The sequence below is a fragment of the Rhipicephalus sanguineus genome, chromosome 3 (genome assembly GCF_013339695.2).
Source record: "Rhipicephalus sanguineus isolate Rsan-2018 chromosome 3, BIME_Rsan_1.4, whole genome shotgun sequence".
NCBI classification, from domain to species: domain Eukaryota; kingdom Metazoa; phylum Arthropoda; class Arachnida; order Ixodida; family Ixodidae; genus Rhipicephalus; species Rhipicephalus sanguineus.
The window spans coordinates 53,247,733-53,266,286 of record NC_051178.1 but is presented as its reverse complement, the minus strand read 5'-3'; the positions used below and the strand labels follow the sequence as shown (position 1 = coordinate 53,266,286).

Below are 18,554 nucleotides of genomic sequence, written 5' to 3'. Positions count from 1 at the left end.
TCCCCCTCTCCACTTCTCCTCTCCCCTCCCCCTCTCCACTTCCCCTCACCCGCCCCCTTTCCACTCTTCCTCTGAAACGCGGGCTAGACATGCCGAAATTTTCTCCTGCGCAACGCCACGATGAGCACCAGCGCATGCGCTTCTCCCCCCCCTCTCTCCTCTCCTACGCTGCACCTCTCTCGCACGCCTGCCGACCGCGTTCCCCGCTCGCCCTGTGAGAATTAACGGCCAGGCTAGAGGGAAGACAAAACGCGCGTAGCGTTCCTCTTCGCGTTCCACGACGCGAGGTCGGTAGCATGCTCAAAGAACGCCAACGGAATGCGATCGTGCAAGTGCTCCGGCTTCGCATCGCCTCATGGTCCCCTTTACCGGGAAATGGTGTAAATTGGGACACCACGCGCCCGTAAATGGCGAGCCAGTCCTCCACGTCGGTACCATCGGCGCAAGTGAAGACTGGAGGGTCGCGAATACGAGGGACACCGGGACATGTCGGTGCGTGCGGGCTCGTTTGCTGGGAGGCGTCTTGAGGCATGGTAGGCGGCAGGGTACGGGATCGAAGAGCCAGGGGCATCGAATGACTGCCGAAGTTGTTGTGAAGGCTCAGCACACTCCACTAAATTATAGTTTATTCCACCTCTTAATAGTATATTCTTTATAGTATATTCCACACCACCTCTTTATAGTATATTCTTTCTCTGTGGTGTCTTGCGCCGTTTGTCGCCGGCAGTAGGGCGCATACGCCTGGCATGTACTCGTCGCACCCTTTGTTCAGCTTTTAATTTGTACTTGTATGCCTACGTACTGAGGTACCACGTTTCATAGAATCAGCAAATTACGCATTCGCAGTAGGTAACTAGGCTTCATCGCATTCTGACTGTTACGCCTCTGCGTGGCCTGTGTACGCCAACCAGTGTTGCCCCCCCCCCCTACCCATCCAAGAATCGAGGAAGGCTACTATCGACAACAACCACAAATAATACTTGCTACTTTTTGTCTGCGCAAGATCACAACAAAACGATTGATTGATTTCACCATGTATTTCGTTGTCTCTAGGGAGAGAGCAGGCGTAAATTCGGACCTAAGCGAATGGTGGAATCTATGAATGAGAGCAGACACTTGTCGCTCCTTGACAGAAAACAAAAAAAAAACGCCAGGCATGCGCGGAAAGCGCAGCACAGCCACAACGAAAGCTGGAAGAGCGGCACTTGTAGAGCCCGTTATAAACTCCCTTGTAGCTACTAATACAAGTACACTAGCAACGTACCCACTACGCCACAAATCATAATTTTTGTGAAGTTGGGGAGCACTCACCACGACATTATTTGTGATTCAGCGGAGAAGCCAGGTACCATCGGTAAGGCACTATGTGCACTTTGTTGATGCGATGGTTGATGACGAATAGTTATGGCTGAGTCCTTTGTAATGGGCTGGTAGCTTTAATGGACCCACTAGTTACGTAATTCGCACTGTGTGACACCCGGCCGTTATTTGACTCTCCCAGCACGCTTATAATATACGTTACCGTGAGAAAGAGAGAGAGGGAATTAACTTTATTGAGACCCTCAGCAAATTGATCATGGCGGCCTTATGGGCTTCACTGGCAACCAATAGAAGTGCACTATCGAGAAACCACTCCGCTATAAATCATCAAAATTTCTGTGAAGTAGGGAAGCAGCACTATGCCATTTTTCGTCATTCTGCGGAGAACCGTGGTACCCGCTACACATCCGTAAGGCACTATGTGAACTTTGTTGGTGCTGTGCCTGATGACGGTGAAGAATTACGGCTGAGCAGTATGTAATGGATTGGAAACATTCAACGGCACACTCGTTGCGCAATTCACGTTGTGCGACGCCTGGTAACATAATTCGGGTCGTGTCATGCCTGAATGCTATTTTACTCTTCTACCACGCTATATTACATATGTTAATGTGGATCCTTCCCGACATGAAGCCTATATAGGGTCTTTTTGCAAAGCAGTTTCAAGCGACGTACAACCGGAAATAAGGAAAAAAAAAGCCGGCATGGCTCTGAGGAAGAATACTGGGCTCCCACGCAGAGGACCCAGGTTCGAACCTCGTTTCATCCCGGATATTTTTTCTTACTTAGTTTTCTTTCTCATTTGTCGCGATAGTGGTTACGGACACCGGCGGCGGACAACTACGGCGCCAAAAACGCCCCGTGTTGTGATCTCATAACAGCTTTCTCTGTAAAATGCACGTCATACAGCGTACACGCCAAGCAGACCTAGTGTATCAAGTGTCGTGTCATGTAGGATGTCAATGCATAAATGTCAACGAGGCATCTGGAATTGAAGTTTGCTACATCTGGGTATGACTAATAACTAAGTATATACCCCTCACAGATCCAGTAGATCTGTCAGATATTTGCCAGACGGGCTGAAGCTGATCCGATAGCAACTAGTTGGGGTAGTTTCTAGCCGGGGACATGTAAATGAGGTGCAAAATCGTTATAATGCAATCGTCACCATTTTACCGCGAAGCCACCACAATAATGCCGTTACTATCATGCAATCTTTATTTACATTGTCGTTGTATTCCTGCCCAGGAAACACTGACAATTATAGCGCTGTCACATTCTCCTGGGTTTTAGTTGAATACTACATGAGGATTTTGCTTTCGCTGTGTCATATTCAATTCTGTAGTCGAGATGACCTTTTTTCTTACTTTTTCAATTATATTCGACGACGTCAGCAGCAACTCCCCAATGGTATCTTGCAAATATTTCGAACCGATATACTGACGTGACGGCGTACCCTTGTCCGGATGGAAATTTGTAATCTTTTCTCGTTATGGGTGTGATGACGCTGCTGGCGATGTAAACCATTCGTGCCAGGTAAATGGGGTCTAGTAACAACAGGAATCAGCCCACACCGTGCATCCTCTTGTGCCTGAGCAGGCTGCGTTTGTGCACAAATATCTTGTCGCATTGTTCGCACACCCACGGGCTCTCACCAGTATGGCTGGACGTGTGGTCACTCAACGCTGATGCGCGCGTGAAAGCAGCCGGGCACACGGGGCACATGTAAGGCCTCCCACCAGTGTGAATACGAACGTGTCTTACGAGGTATTCTTTACTTGAAAACCTTTTGGCGCAGAAATCACATCCGAAACACTTCTCGCTCGAATGAACGAGCATGTGGCGCCGCAGATCCGTTTTGGCGGCGAACCTCCACTCACATTGAGTGCATTCGTGTGGCCTCTCACCGGTGTGTGTCCCCACGTGGCGCGTAAGAGAGAACGAATAGGAGAACGTTGCAGGGCATAGCCAGCATTCGTATGGCCTTTCACCCGAGTGCACTCGAGTGTGTCTCGCCATATAGGATTTGTAAGCGAATCTCTTGCCGCACACGGTACACGCGTGCGGCCTTTCCCCACTTCGTGCAAGTAAGTGTACACGCTGCTTCCTCGTGTTGCTCAGCATCTTCCCGCACGAGCTGAATTCCAGGCAACGGATATCCCCTTGATTGTCCTGGAGCTCGGCTTGTATTTCATTTTCATCGAGTGCCCTGTAATATAAAACAGTAATGAGCACAAGCGTACTTGTATTGAGCTCAGACAGCGGAAAATACAGAAAACTATATGGACTGAATACTATTGTTCATACAACTATTGTTTTACTCAATCACGTCCAGCTGTCACGTTATCTTCACGTTTTCATCACTGATTCGGAGCAACTGATTGTTGAAACGGATTGTATTATCACGTCGTTGTGACAATGACGAACCAAAAAGTCTAAACTGTGAAAGTTTGAGTTATTTATTGGGTGCTCTCAGTGTGGAAGAGAGTAACACTCGCATTACAATGATAATGGTGAGCATTGTCGTCGGCTGCTCCATCAGCGGGTAAAAGAAGGCGGTATTTACACATATGACATAGTACACCCCGATGCCATCAGGGGTGCAAGTGTAAGTGGGAGAGTAAACAGGACCACTGGTGTCTTGCGCTGAATCTGATCAAAACATTCTAAAACGGTGCAAATTCCCGTAAATTTCAGCGAGGCCTGCGCCGACAGCAAACGCTTCACGCCACGCCATAAACACACCGTTAAGAAAAAGGACGTGCGAATATTATTACAACGATGAATTACGAATATTCGGTAATTACTAATTTCGCAGCGCTACTGTGCCTCCGGAGCCACTGTCTATGTAAACCTGCAGTCAAGGGGTACAATATCGCGGCAGCAATAGTAGCTTCCGATGGGAGCGAATGCTACAGATAGCTTCATAGTATAACACGTTATGAAGCAGCATCGCTCAGAAGCACGAAAAAGCGATCCCTAGAGCTACGCCTATGAAACTCCGATTGGTGTAGTAGGATAATTTGTCGGGTTCCTTGAGCTAGTGAACTGTAAATTCCAGTTCTCCTTGCCGACGTTGGATAAAAAGCGCAGGACGGGCTTCATCTCACCACATCTTTGGCATGTTGCGTATCATGAGTGTTGCCGTGTTCTATTGTGAGAGATAACATGGGCTCGTCGTGCTTTGTTGTGAGAGATAACATGGGCTCGTCGACCGCTTGCCTGGGCTAACTTACGTGAAGTTTATTGAACGTGTCATGAACCAAATAGGTGTTGTGAATGATTTCTCAAGATGAGCGGAAATGAGTTCAGGTGCACACCATACACGGCTATAGAAGAATTATGACTTATCGTTGTTGGATGAGCATATTGATTCAATCTTCAGGCATATTGGCTTCCATTTAACAAATGCGTTTGCCTGAATGCTGGCGGAAACTTGAACACCCTGCTTCATCACCTCCCTTGCCACCCTGCGTGACCAATATGAAACAAATAGCAAAATGCACTAAAAATCACTGTTGCTGTGGATTCAATTTGGCCTATATTGCCGAAGCCACAGCTCCGAGGATCAGTGATGGTCGGTGCAAAGCAGTACACCAAGGAAAGCATCGACACAACTGACGCAGCTTAGCCTGTTGCCGAAATCACAGCTACATGCAGATTCACAGTGCACATCGGAAATAGTGAATACTGAATCTCCGACTAAGAAGCTGTCTGAAGAGGACAAACCAATGATCACTCTGCTTCAGTCCCTCCCTATAGACACTTCACGTGTCCTTCGGCGAGCTGAAATCACCATACGCTCAGTGCGTAGAACATGTACTGCAGGTTCCATGTGCAGTACTTGCGAGTCTTCTGTAGGTACCATGACTCGACTACCTACAGTGGAACGTGATGGGACTGAGATCCTGCGTGCAGTACTATCCAGTTGTATGCTGCGTCCAGTACGTCCACTATTCTGCTGCGTCCGGACCAAGCAGTGTTGTTTATGCTCACGCGAATTTTTCGTATACTCAGTTTTTTCTATCTCCCTGTATTTTCATCCCTCAATCCCCATCCCTATTGTCGGGATAGCAAACCGGAAGCGCCTCTGCTTGACTTTCCTGCCTTTTCTTCCTCCTCCTCCTTCTTATGTTCACTGATCTGTTTACTTCTCAGTGGGAATATATTGCCACGACTCTAATGCAGCTGACAGCAACTCGGTGCTATTCCCCGCTATGCATTTGGTTACTCGCCGAAGAAGGCAACGATGATGGTATCAGGACAAGGTGACATAAATATTCGCGCAGTCGACCCAAAGTCTTCCATGGCTTAGCTTGCGGGAAAATCGTGCACTCGCGGATTGCGCATTCCCTTACGGTGACCCCGAGGAACTAGAAGCTGTCGACAGCAGTGCATATTCCTCAGAAACACGCATCCAGTAGAAAAGCCAAGGGCAAACCGTCACCGTTGCCTGAATAAGCAATTGATCGCTGGACTGGTGAAAAAGCCTTCAGCTACAGTAGCCGAGTTCGTCAGCGAGGCGACAACATTGGGACGATAACTTTAGAAATGGCTCTCGGTCTACAGCCGGCCGCAATAAATGCTAAGATCAGCACCATTTCTTAGGTTGGCGTGTGACACAGCTGCACTTCAAGTACATATTCGTAGTGTCGAGGCGAGAAGCTCGACCGCCTTCAAGCAGTGCAATTTTAACCGACCGTAATAACCATACCATATTGGCCTCGAGGAGTTACGGAGTCGCCCTCTATCGGACGCGCTTCGACTGCGTGCTAGGCAGGATACCGCCGGCGCGCTCCCCATAGGTTTTGCTGTCGGCGCTCTACAAAAACACCTCGCGGAAGTCCTCCAGGGCATTTCTGTAGGTACTTTCGAAATGAACTGTGTTCTTTACTGTCAAAATAATCATTTTCGACGAACTGAAAGCACAATATAGTCTACAGTCGCTGTCTCTTTGCAGAAAACCGAGCACCCGCTTCACGCTGTCACCGCGTTGGAGACCCCTGAACCGGCTTCTTGCGTGAAAGGTAGTCACTCGCTGAGTGCAAACTACGTGAAATATCTCGTTAGCGTAGACTGCCTGTATAACCAAACGGAGCATAACAGAAAGAAGCCTCAAGCCAGCAATCGCACGGGTTCGCGAACTGACGGTGCCTCTGCATGTATGAGCGTCTGCAATGTTCGTACTGATCGTTTCGCTTTTCCTACGAGCGCGTTTGGCACCGCGCTGTGAACGTTAGGCCGCAGAATATGAGAATTTATGTAGCTTCTGAAGCAATGCATGCCTCATCAAATGGGAGGGTTGCCCGTCGGCGTCCCGCGTCGGCGGCGTCAACGCGAGTGATGTAAAAAATAATCGTCACGTGATATATGACGTCATCATGGCGTCACATATCAAACATTTTGACGTGTGAACCCACACGTCATTCGCTTGCATTGCATGTCAGAACCCTCCAATGACCTCGCGTGTGCCATTTGAAGCCTGTGATCTTCGCATTCTGACGCACGACGCTCATATATGCAATACACAACGATCTGCAACCTACACGATCTAAGTCTGCCACACTGCTGTCAAGCTCATGTGTCGTCGCCTGCCTGTGAGTTGCTGCTGAGACCACGATAAGTCATGGTGGCTTTCCACATACTGTCTGCGAGATCGCGCTTGTCAGCAGGACACCTGCGCAATGGTCGTAACCCGAAGGTATCTAATATTTTCGATTCATGTACTCACGTTAACCCCAGGTGGTCTAGTCCACTTGCCGGAACTCATTTCAGGCGCTAAACTGTGGGATATGATTTCCTGCATCTCATATTTGCTGTGCCCCCTTTAATGCGACGCTTTATGTGATGTGATCTTGATATCACGCGCAGACTATGCGCAATACACGAGATCTCAGAAGATCGCAACCTTAGCTGCTGCGGTTTCCCCGGTATCGGAACCCTTCATTGTACAGAACTGCAGTACTTTACCGCCAGGAAAACTTATTTTCTGTGCAAACCAGCGACGCCTCCCCCTCCCTTTATGCACTTGTGATCAGCAGGAGGGGGGGGACGCCGGACCGTGCCCGCCCCGCCATCCCCCTCTGAAATTTTTTCCCTGGGATATAGAGCACAACATGACACTCGACCCCCTTATCTGTCGAGACGCAATGCAGGATCAAGAACGTGCCCCCTCCCCCTCCCCCCCCCCGGAAAAAAGTATCGTCTGCCTACGCCACTGTCTGCGATCATAAGTTCGATAAGTGCTGATGCCATAGGCGCGTACGTGTAGAAGAGATAAAATGTGTGGCGGTTTGGCTACGTCAACGTAGGTTCCACCAAGTTCCGACAGACTCCGTACTCTGACTCCGTCGCCTGCGCCTAATCGATCAGCAGACGGGTCATACCCTTGAACGTGCTGTTCTCACCGCTGGGCTTGCGATGAAGACATACCCAGCACGAAGGTCGCTTCGCTCCTTGCAGCGACCATGTTTCCTTACGCCGGCGTTTTGTCGACTTACGCGGCATGGAGACAAAGCAGTGAGCTGCTAACCTTACTTTGTATAACATCACAATTTGTTGCTGTCACATTCAATCCTTCGCTTTTGCGGCGATAGAGACTTTTTGGCATTAAACTACAGTCACACTCGCTGCAGTATACGAAACGAGGAACGAAGTTCTGCATCATCGTGCGACAGCCGTTTACGCTATTCTCCAAAGCTGTCATCGCTATCACAAAGCGGCTCACGGGTAGATGTCTTAATTAAAGGGCTAAGAAGCACCATTTTAATATAAGAAAAAAGGAGGTGGCGCGCTGGCCGAATGTTCCAAGCGTGTGGGTGCATGCCGACTTTCAAAACAGAGTTCTCCAAATCACTAAAGGTCCGATTGATCGAGCTTCATAATATTAGAAACGCTTGTTATGAGGAAAACAGCAGATAATTGTGAGAGACGAGGCCTGGTTTATTGAGTGACGTGAAGGCTGTATTTCTAAAAGTTTCCACTTAAGTTTAGTCGCTGCTCACTTTTATGTGGTAGTTTCTGCGTTTCTGTTGATCATTTGTACACCCCAAACGCGCCTAAATACCAGTTGCAAAGTATAAGCTCCATGTTTTGTGTTTTGCGCATTGTGCTCTTTATTGCTTGCTTACTTCAATTTGTGTGCACCTGGAAAAGTTCTAAGTGGTCAACAATAATGCGGGATCTACCACTACGGCTCGACTCAATCATATCGTCCTTTCGGCATAGAACCACATTAATACATTCCGCTATTTGTTTATTGCCGTAGGCTTCTCTTTCGAAGTTAACGTTTTTTATTTGCTCATTTATGCTTCATCTAGGTGATTTTGTTTTCGGTTAGACGGGTGCGCGTGAGTATTGGCATGCGGTTTAGTTTTAGATATGTCACTATATCTTAAATCTTTGATCATATTTTGTGCAATATGGTTGGCAGGTATGGCGAGTTGATGCTGATAACAAGGAAGGTGAGTCCAAATGAAACGTATTTGATAAAGCAGATGCGCGGCTGTTATTTCAGTGTTCGTCTCAGTTGTGTTGCATGTAGCTGCAAAACTTACACATCGACTGAAGACATGGCGGATGAATCCCCTTTGTCTTCAATGCGGGACGTCTCTGGTGACCTTTCGATAGAAGCACTACTTGGCAGCTGCCGCTTGAATTGACCGGCTTTTCGCCATACCTGCATGGGCAAAACGAAAGTGCCGAAATTTGAAATCAACGCCCCTTTCTTAAACAAAGATCGTTGAACGCGAAGCTTTCTCCAATGCATAGTGAATCAAAGTCAAATTTCGAAGCCAATGACCACGCAATGAATCGAAGAAACGTGAGCGACCCTATACGATGCATATGTGATTTGATTACTTGCTTAGGATTACATTTTTGGAACGTTGAAGTTGAATGAAGACACATTTCATTAAATTGTACAGCCTTTATCATGTAGCCGTATGATTTCACGCACACATACACTTTCACGGACGGCTCGACGCATGCACAGTATTGCCTTGTGATCGCTCTGGTAGACGGTCAGAGGTACCTTTGTACAAAAGTCATCGTACTCATCGTACTTATGGTAGTCATCGTACTTTCGTACAATGACAAAGGCATCCGGCATCCTTCGGTCTACCAGTCTATCTCTCAAATCCAACGTCACAGCATCGCGACGCGTCACTTCAATACACAACACTCGTGTCGAAAAGAAAAAAAAGGGGAACGAAAAAGAGAGGCACAGTTGATGCACTTCTGAAAAAAGTATATAACACTCTTCCTCCGGTTCGTTTCTCCCTTTTTAAAGAAGCTGACTCCCATTTAGGTAAACGGCAGGGTACTACCTTCAGCACCGCGAATCGTTTCGTGTACCTTCCGATGTCCCAAGATCTACCCAAGCCGAACTCCGTGGAGGAGCGACTGGTTGCTCCTCGACTATCGTTCATGTGCATCCGGCCCTTCACTAACAGTCACTGTCTGTACGACATCAAGGGAGCAGTACATCCATCTTTTACGCACGCATGAACATCCCTTAACGGCAGTCGATGCGCAACCAGTTGCTCCTCCACGGCGTTCACTAACCTCTTTTAACAGTTGGCGGGGCTGAAGGAAGGCATCCTGCCTTACACAAAGGTATCCTTGTGTAGAACTTTGGTCATGGGAGGGTGAGAGAGAGAGAGAAAGGTTAAATGAAAGGCAGGGAGGTTAATCAGAAGTTTTTCGGTTTGCTACCCTACGCCGGAGAAGGGGTAAGGGGGGTTAGAAAGGTAAGGAAGGAAAAAAGAGAAAGAAAAAAAGAGAAAACGCACACACACACTCAAGCACGGGAGCATCATAGTCGTTTAGCGAGGTCAATTCAGCGGAGAAACTTCAGCAGCGCCTTCGTCGCTTCCTGGTTGGAAGCTAGAACGTTCCGGCACTCCGAAATTGATTGTTCAGATAGCGGCTGGTCGTCGAGGAGTGTCAGCGTTTCTGAGAGCTGTTGTCTTTGGGAGCAATAGTGAGAACGACACAGGGCGTGTGCAATGGTTTCCTCGATGCCACAGTGAGCACAGGCAGCACTGTCTGCCATTCCGATTCGGTAAGGAAAGCTGTTCGTGAAAGACACTCCAGGCCACAGGCGGCCGAGGACTGTTGTTTCGGATCGGGATAGTCCGGATGGAATCTGCCGGACGGGCATGACATAATTGCCAGTGGTTTCCAGGCCACTGTTTCCAGGCCAACGAACACGCCGATAATCCTGCAAGGAATGCTCATGAAGGTGACGTGCAGGAAGCCACTCCATAATCACGAACCGATGCAGCAGCAAAGATTCGCTCGCTCGCACGCGCTCTAACACATTCAATGTGGAATACGTCCAGTTTTCTGCATACCCGCCTTCACCGTCTGGATCCGATACTTCCACTTCATGGGAGGGTACACGTAACAGTTCGCGGTGCTGAAGGAAGGTACCTTGCCCCACACCAAGGTGTCCTTGCACGTGCCGCACAATAGAACCCCAGCTCTATCGTGGAGACTCGGCTGGTGCTCGCGAACCACGTCGAACGCCCTGCCGCGCTGATCGCGCGAGCGAATGCCCGACAGCAATAGCACCCGATTGTCGAATCTGAGTCGACCGCAAACGTCGCGCGTCATGGAATGCAGATGTACAGAGTTCGTCTGAGTAGCGTGCCGTGGCAGTTCCTGTTGTTCTTACTGGTACCACTGCAAATGTAAAATACAGTGTTCTACGATACGTACGTACGTCAGACATGGCGCTCTTTGGCCACCCATGGCCCTTGCACCACAAAACCCCACTAATCATCACACGTTACGTACGTCGTGCGTCATCGTTCTGTTGTGTGCGCAGATAGTCCCAGAGTGTAAGTTGGCTTTCCTGCAGTGCGTTTTCGGCGCACGGGAGAATCAGTGATACGTAGAAATCTTCGCTTTAATAAGATTGATGCTGCTGTTTCCAACGACAACGTGCGATTCTTCTTAAAGGTGCGCACTCATCCTGATACTTCTACACACTTTGGAAATGTCGCTTTCATCAAGTACAATGCAGGAAGTATCTTGCGCTGAGAGCGGCTTAACTTGCTCAATAACCGGACGCTTAGCGATATCATGCCCTCTCCAATGCAATGCCCTCTCCCATGTTTTGCCAATTACCTCGGTCCTGTGCTTGCTGCGACCATGTTATCCCGGCAAACTTCTTAAAGGGACAATAAATGCAAATAACAATTTATGTCCGAGTAAAAAGTCAATGCTTGAGAACGTCTAAAACGTCAATATTACTAAGAGCAGCGCTATAATAATCGAGAAATATGGTAAGTGTATGTCAGGATATGCGCCACCAATGGGACATTTTTGGAATGGGCCCGATGACGTCAAGAGTCCCGATTAGAATTATTGACTGGTACTCAAACTAGTTACAAAGAAGAATAGGATTCCGTGCAATACAAGACGTAATGAAATGCTGCCTGCCCGTTTCTCTTTGATTCACGGAAAAAAGAACTTGGTGTTACCATGACGAACGGCGCCGGTGGTTCAAAAGTTTGGTTTTCGCTGGCATGCGCTCCACTCACGCCGTCGCGTCTCAGTGGTAGTTTTCGCTAGCGAAGTCGCAGACTCGTGGCTGTTTTCGTGAACGTTCCTTTTCCGTGCGTCAAAGCTAAGTGAGCCGTCGGGCGCCTTCTGCGCGACTCCTCGGAGGGGATAAACATTAGTCCGACATGGATCACACGAGTTAGGGCTGCGCAAAGAGATTCCACGATATACGTTGATTCTGTCGTATGTCGACGGCAAGGTGCACGAGCGGCGTAAATGGAAGCTCAGCTAACGGCGCCAGCACAAAGGCAGGACCATAACGCGCAGTCCGAGTATCAAGCGCTTCCGCGGAAAACATCGCATTACATTTGACAGAACGTTGGCTTGGAGGTGTTGGTAATTCATTGTGCTATTCTGGCGCACCGTAAAACAAGACTAGGATGTAAGAACGGCACGGACGCAGCACTAACTTCCAACATATCATTTATTTCAGTAGGCGAAGACAAATCTTCAGGCCTCATCATCTCGCCTACACTCTTAATCAAGTCCTGGCTAACGCATGCCCCGTAGGCGGGACACTTCAAAAACTCAGGAAAACTCCCGGCTATAGTAGGCCTTCGAAAAGGAGTTAGCCGTGACAAGTGTATATAAAAAACGTGCACCCTTCACCGCCACCTTATAGACGGCCTGCAGTCTCAGTGGCGCGTCGGTGGGGCCGCGTAAACGAGAATCCTGGCTACAGCTGAACGTATGCTCCCGCGTGTTATAACTTGTCGTCGGCGCAAGAGTCGGTGTATACGCATGCGCCGACAGCGTCAGCCGCAAAGGCGAGCTATGCTGCGAGGAGGTATACGCATGGAGCTAACTACGCACTCTCTTTTGCGTGCGTGAAAGGGAGTAGGGGACGCTCTTCGTTGCACTCGACTTCTGCTGTTTTTGCGCAGAGAAAAGAAAGGAAGGAGGTAAAAACGAGAGTTCAAAGATATTGTGCGACGGGAAGGGGGTTGCGTTTGAATTAGTTCTAGCGCATTCCACGACACCGGCGGATGTTTGATAGGTTGGTGTGGTTTGTTGAGCGTGCCGCGTGAGCTGGTGCTCGGCCGCCATGGAAAAGTTCTCTTATCTCAATATTGAGGGGGTGTTGCGAGGACATAGCGACATCCCCTTGCACGTACAATACACGCAAGCTGTTGACGCAGAATTACACGACGCTTTCGCGCCATTTCTGTCTAGCTGGTGCGCACACTGCGGACACAGCCCGGCGCATCATACCTGCCTGGGTGAGTGCTGTTCTTTCTTCACATATATGTTCGTGCTGTTAGCGTTCACACTGTTGCGTGCTTGCGCTTATGTATATGAATGACGGTATTGAACTGTCTGAATGTTCTTTTGACGGCTTTTGAAATAACTATACGAATATGCGTACGAGTAACTATACGAGTATGCGAGTACTTATCTTTGTTGTAATCGTCATCCGTTTCTATAGTCGTGCACGTGTTGTCGCTCTGGTCGCATTTATGGTGAACTCTCATACAGTTCAGGCGCTTTCGTCGCTCTGACAGGGTCACCGAGATAATCAATGCGTGTTGCTTGACAAGCTGTGATTTTAGCTCTCGCGTGGCTTCTTATCCTTCGGCTAGCAACTGTCCTCTGCATTTATGGTCAACGATACAACGCGGCAATAAAAGCAAGCATCTTTTTGCTAGCAGTTGAATGATGTTAGGATCTGCTTTCATGGTAGGTCGTTATACTTCGCATTTATATTTCTTTTTTTACCTTTGGGAAGCGGAAAGACTCTTCCACAATCAAAAATAAAACTGCACTTACGAGTGCCGAAGACGTTAGTACCGTTTCATGGGATCAGGCGCTCATAGATACGACTCGCGGCATGTCTTGTTTTTACGAGGCAAAATCAGCAATTTGACTTTCTGAATAGCGACAGTCTTTAAAACGCGTTTTGCTGCCTAATTTCTAACATGTTTTAAAGCCAGCCTCATTCATGCTCGTGAATACATGTGCGTATTTACTGTATCCCTTCACTTATTTCTGTGGTGTCTGGTCACATTTGCCCATTGGTCTTATGCAGTGCCAAGTCAAGTGTGGGCAAGTACATCAGTGCATCATGCACCGGCTGTGGTACCTGTGCAAACCTTGCAGGGTCTCCTTGCAGGGTCTCCAGCAGCAGCAACACCGGCCGTGGTGTTGTTTAGAATGCCGTAACTGAGCATACGATCTTTCTTTGTGTTTTATTCATTTTCTTTTTGTGTGTTTGTGTGTTAATTAAGCGAATTAATTTTTATCATGCATTGGCTCCTACAATTCAAATATTCGCCGTAGCTGACATGCCCCTGGTATTAAAGAAAATTCGTTTGCAATATTGTGCAATAGTGCGCAACCAAATTTCAAGCCAAGTTTACCTGCCACTTTATTTACTTAACGAATGAATCATGAGTCTATTGTTAAACTGCTTTCTTTGTACGTGATTCTTATCAAATTGGGGCTGTGCTGTGGTTTTGACTTGCAGCCGACATTCGAAACAGCGCTTCACTTTTAAGAAAAACTGGAAGTTTCATGGAGAAGTTCAACAAGGTCAAAGTCATACTGGGTCAGATGTGCATGCCGCATGTATTTCGTGGAGATCGATGAGTATATCTGAGGAAATTATGCTACGCTTTCTCTCATAACTGTAGTAAGATTATGGTTAAAACACTATTAGAAAGCTTCATTAGCAACTTCTGAAAACACTTTCATATTTGTGACTCCTGTGACGCTGTCTACACAAAATTCGACAAGGTGTATAACAGATTGGAAACGTCCGTTTACTAGGTAGAAGTTTTTGTGTGATGCGCGAAGGCACCAGGTGATCTAAGAACATAACGTCGCATGTGTTCTTTGCTTTTCTTTTTTCTCCGCCAGGATGACATGACAGCAGCCCGCCCATCACCTGACCGCTGAATTTGGAGGGAGTACGACAACAAGGCGTTCTACTGCGATCAAGAGCAAGAGAATGTGAAACCTTCGGTTGGCACGCTTCTAGAGAAAGCCCTTATTTGGTGCTTGACGATGTACTATATTAAGGACCTCACATACCCAATTGGGTATGCTCAATACTTCGTCTTGTGCAGAGTATTAAGAAACCCACTTGTTTCCCAGGTGTTTTGCCGGCTGGAAGCTGCTAAAGACACATTGAAAGATCAAAGGTATTCGTTAAGCACCAGAATATATTTGTCCAAAAAAATAATCGGATGGCACGTTTATTGTTTCCTTCAGCGCTGAGCATTGCTTTTAGCGCTGTTGTATTTTTTTACAATAAATTTTTTTTGCACGTGAGCAGTACCTGTTTCTCGCATGCTTATACACGCTAGACACAGCGGGTACTCTTGAACTATAAAGCTGGTATGGTCCGTCAAGTCATTCTCAACCAAAATGATTCCGCTGAACGGTACATTTATGGGGAACGCGGTGCGTTCATGCTTTAAACGCCGCTACTAAAAAAAACGATGCGAATTTTTATACGCATGTCTAAACACACTGCATCCTTATAGTTTACAAGCTCACTGTTAATGGTTAATCTAGGTACCTATCAAGGGGGAACTGAGCGCGAAAACGCTGCTATGTGATGTAATCGGTTCACATTAAAAAATACCAAGTGGTTAAAATGAGGTAGTATTAGCATACGGTAACCAGAGCTTCGTGTGCATAATTTCTTGTGTTTGTTGCCACTGCGCATCTGTCGAAGACTACACACTGGTATACGCACGTTACTTTCCGAATACAGTATAGCATGCGTGCCCAGCCATAGCAACGTCTGCGCACACAATTCTAAAACTCTGTTAGCCAACAATCAACCACTACACGGCGTGCCACTTGACGTCAAGGGAGTCCGCATTAGGGATACCGCAACCTGACTGCTTTCTTCGTTCTTGTGCATGCCATAAACACACAAAAATAGTAATGAAGACGCTGGATAGGATCAATGGGGGATTAGTGAAGAGACCTTCGTCCTCAAGTGGACATAAGCTAGGTTGGTAGTGATAAAAAACAAAATGCTTCCTTGGACAAATGCACGAATCGTTTGCCGTGAAATGTACATATCTAATTCAACTTTCTACTATTAGTAACGGCATGCTGTCGAAATCAAGTGCAGGCAGTAGAGCTTCCACGAGGGTTCTAGATTTCGCAAAGCCGTTCACCCTTTCTCATAAATCCGCGGTAAGCATTGCCTAAGCCTGGAAACAATATTTGCATAATTAAATGACCGTCCTCTGGAACGTACATATGTGCCAGCGCGAAGCGCGCACGCCGGTGGGTGTACCTCGTATAAGATCGCTGCATTGGCTTAAAAAGTTCAGAAATCGTTCAACACTCCATGTTCGAGAAATGGCCAGTCTACGTTAACTTTCTTGCGATATGTCATAATTTAGCAGTTTAAGTTCCTCCTGACGACTGCCATACTGAGGCACAACCGCTCTGCATGTGCACAATAAAAAAAATAAAAATCCAGCTTGCACCAAAAGTTGCATCCTTCGTAGACCATACCTTGTCTTTTAGCATCTGCGCATAGCTCTGCAACACTACCTATTACTCGATGGTGGCAAATTAATTTTTATTAATGCAGCACTATACTACGTTCTGGATTTCTGCTGTACGCAACGCGTCTCAGTAATCCGCACATAAAAAATTAGGTGCGTGTATACGTAAAAAACTCCAGAAGGCTATCCCATGCTCTAGCACAACAGACATCGCCCAGTCGCGTGCGCATGCAAATGCAGCTGTGTGGATGTAGCTCGTAAATGTTTGCGTGTTCCGCTGTATTAATCACGGCGAGATTTGTCAAAAATTTATCAAAAGGTGAAACTTGTACAAGGCACTACATGCCCATGAAAGTGCCTTTCGCATCACTACTATACTTAGTACATTGCATGGACTCGCGCTTCCAGAAAATGTTTCAGCAAGCTTATGTGAAAAATATAGCAGCTTTGAGATGAGTGTGAAGTGATTTAAATAGCGCGGCGGGACCGCTATACCAGCGTGAATCCAGACGTTCTCAAAAATATGGCCACTGATGGAGTCCTAACAGAAAGCCACAAATATTTATGCGATAAGTGCTGCGGGATATAAGATCCAGTCCATGTTAGCATCAAATTCCTGCCTGCGCACTGCGTGCCTGAGAACGGCGAACCGCGAGCCGCGTCTCCAGCGTGCACAGCCCAATTCACGAGTCAGGTATGTCGCGCGAGTGGCGTCCAACATAAACAGCATTTCCTCCGGGACACAGTCCGCCGAGCGACTGCGAAGCTGCATGCAATCAGCGCCAGCTCCTCGCTTCCATGGTCGACGCAAAAGTCGCCCGCATTTTTATTGAAGCTAAAATAATGTCTACTGGAATAGTGTCATTCATTTGAGGGCTAGCGACGTGCACTATCCAACGTTTAGAGCCAAGATGAGTTCCTTTACAAGTGAAGTTCGTCTGCAGCGCGTGCACGGCGTACCGCACCTGCTCGGGCGTGTTCGCATATTGTATATACGGCTGACAATACCACGATTATCTGCGCATGTTCATCTCAGTGTGTAAATATTACGGGGAGAGGGTCGAGCCAACGACGGTAACAAGTAAAACATCCTGGTATATGAGCGTGAGCGGTTTGTTCTGAAGCACGGTCGACTACGGCTTCGAAATAAACTGAATAGGCTTAGTGACGATATCGGCTACCGGCCCGGTAACCGTCAGCGTTGAAGCGGCCAGCGACGTTATTGAGAACACGGCGATTCTCCGTCGGTAATCGGCTATGTCGCAGCGGTTGGCGCGGATGGATTCCGCAGCACACGTTCCACGGCAAGCGAATCTTGACGTTGAAAACTCGTTCAATCCACGAAAGGCAACAGGCCTACGGCTAACATCAATAGAACTCGGGTATTATGCGCGCCAAGATTCTTTAAATGTCACCGAGGCGCCAGTGCCGAATATATGCGGAACAGTCATCTTTTATACCAAGCCCGCAAATTCGCTTCAAGCATGCTCCCAGCAATCACTTGAGTGACCCCGTATATATTTTCACGAATGTCATTTAAAAAATGTCTCCTTACGTATCAGTGAACGCTACATTTTAATACGACCTCCACTGCACTAATACGCCAGAGCACGTAGCGACGCATTGGTGCATATAAACCCCCGTTCTTTTACCACAGTGGCCGCGGCGTGCGTGAGTGTGTAATGGTTAGCGTACGCGCTTGGTGATCGAGTGTTCGCGAGTTCGAATCCGCGTGTGTACTGTGAAATTTCTGTGGTTTACTTCTGAATGTAATATGTGTATATGGATTATGTATGTCATAAAAGATGTATCTAAGCCTCCAAATCCCAGAATAGAGCTTAAAAGTTGACCCCAAATCAATTTTTTTTTCGCCGCTTCCTGCACCGCCTATAGGTAGGACGCGCCGTAGGTAGGACTCTCCGTAGTAGGACTCTCGTAGCCAGGACAGCTGGTCACGTGGAACGAGGAGATGTTATAGCCGGCCTTCAACTAGCCGGGATTCGAGACGAAAAATCTCCGGCCTATATTGAGTCCCGCCTATGAATGAGCCGCTAAGAAAGCTACTACGCCGAGAAAACGGCTACGGGCGGCGCCGCCTGCAGGTTGTGCCGGCTAAACAGACAGTCTATAGGCGTTAGATTTTCGTCTCGTTTCCGGGCTATAGACTGCCACTTTAAGCAGGACATGATT

General features: G+C 47.6%; 1 long non-coding RNA gene across 1 annotated transcript in view; it reads right to left on the bottom strand.

The window, feature by feature from the left end:
* Positions 1–3,122: 3,122 nt before the first annotated feature.
* The window catches only part of LOC119384920 (uncharacterized), a 99,639-nt gene continuing 84,207 nt past the window's right edge, over positions 3,123–18,554 (bottom strand). The window contains exon 3 of the long non-coding RNA XR_007415338.1: positions 3,123–3,529. This is a non-coding gene — a long non-coding RNA (uncharacterized LOC119384920). The remainder of the gene's footprint in view (positions 3,530–18,554) is intronic.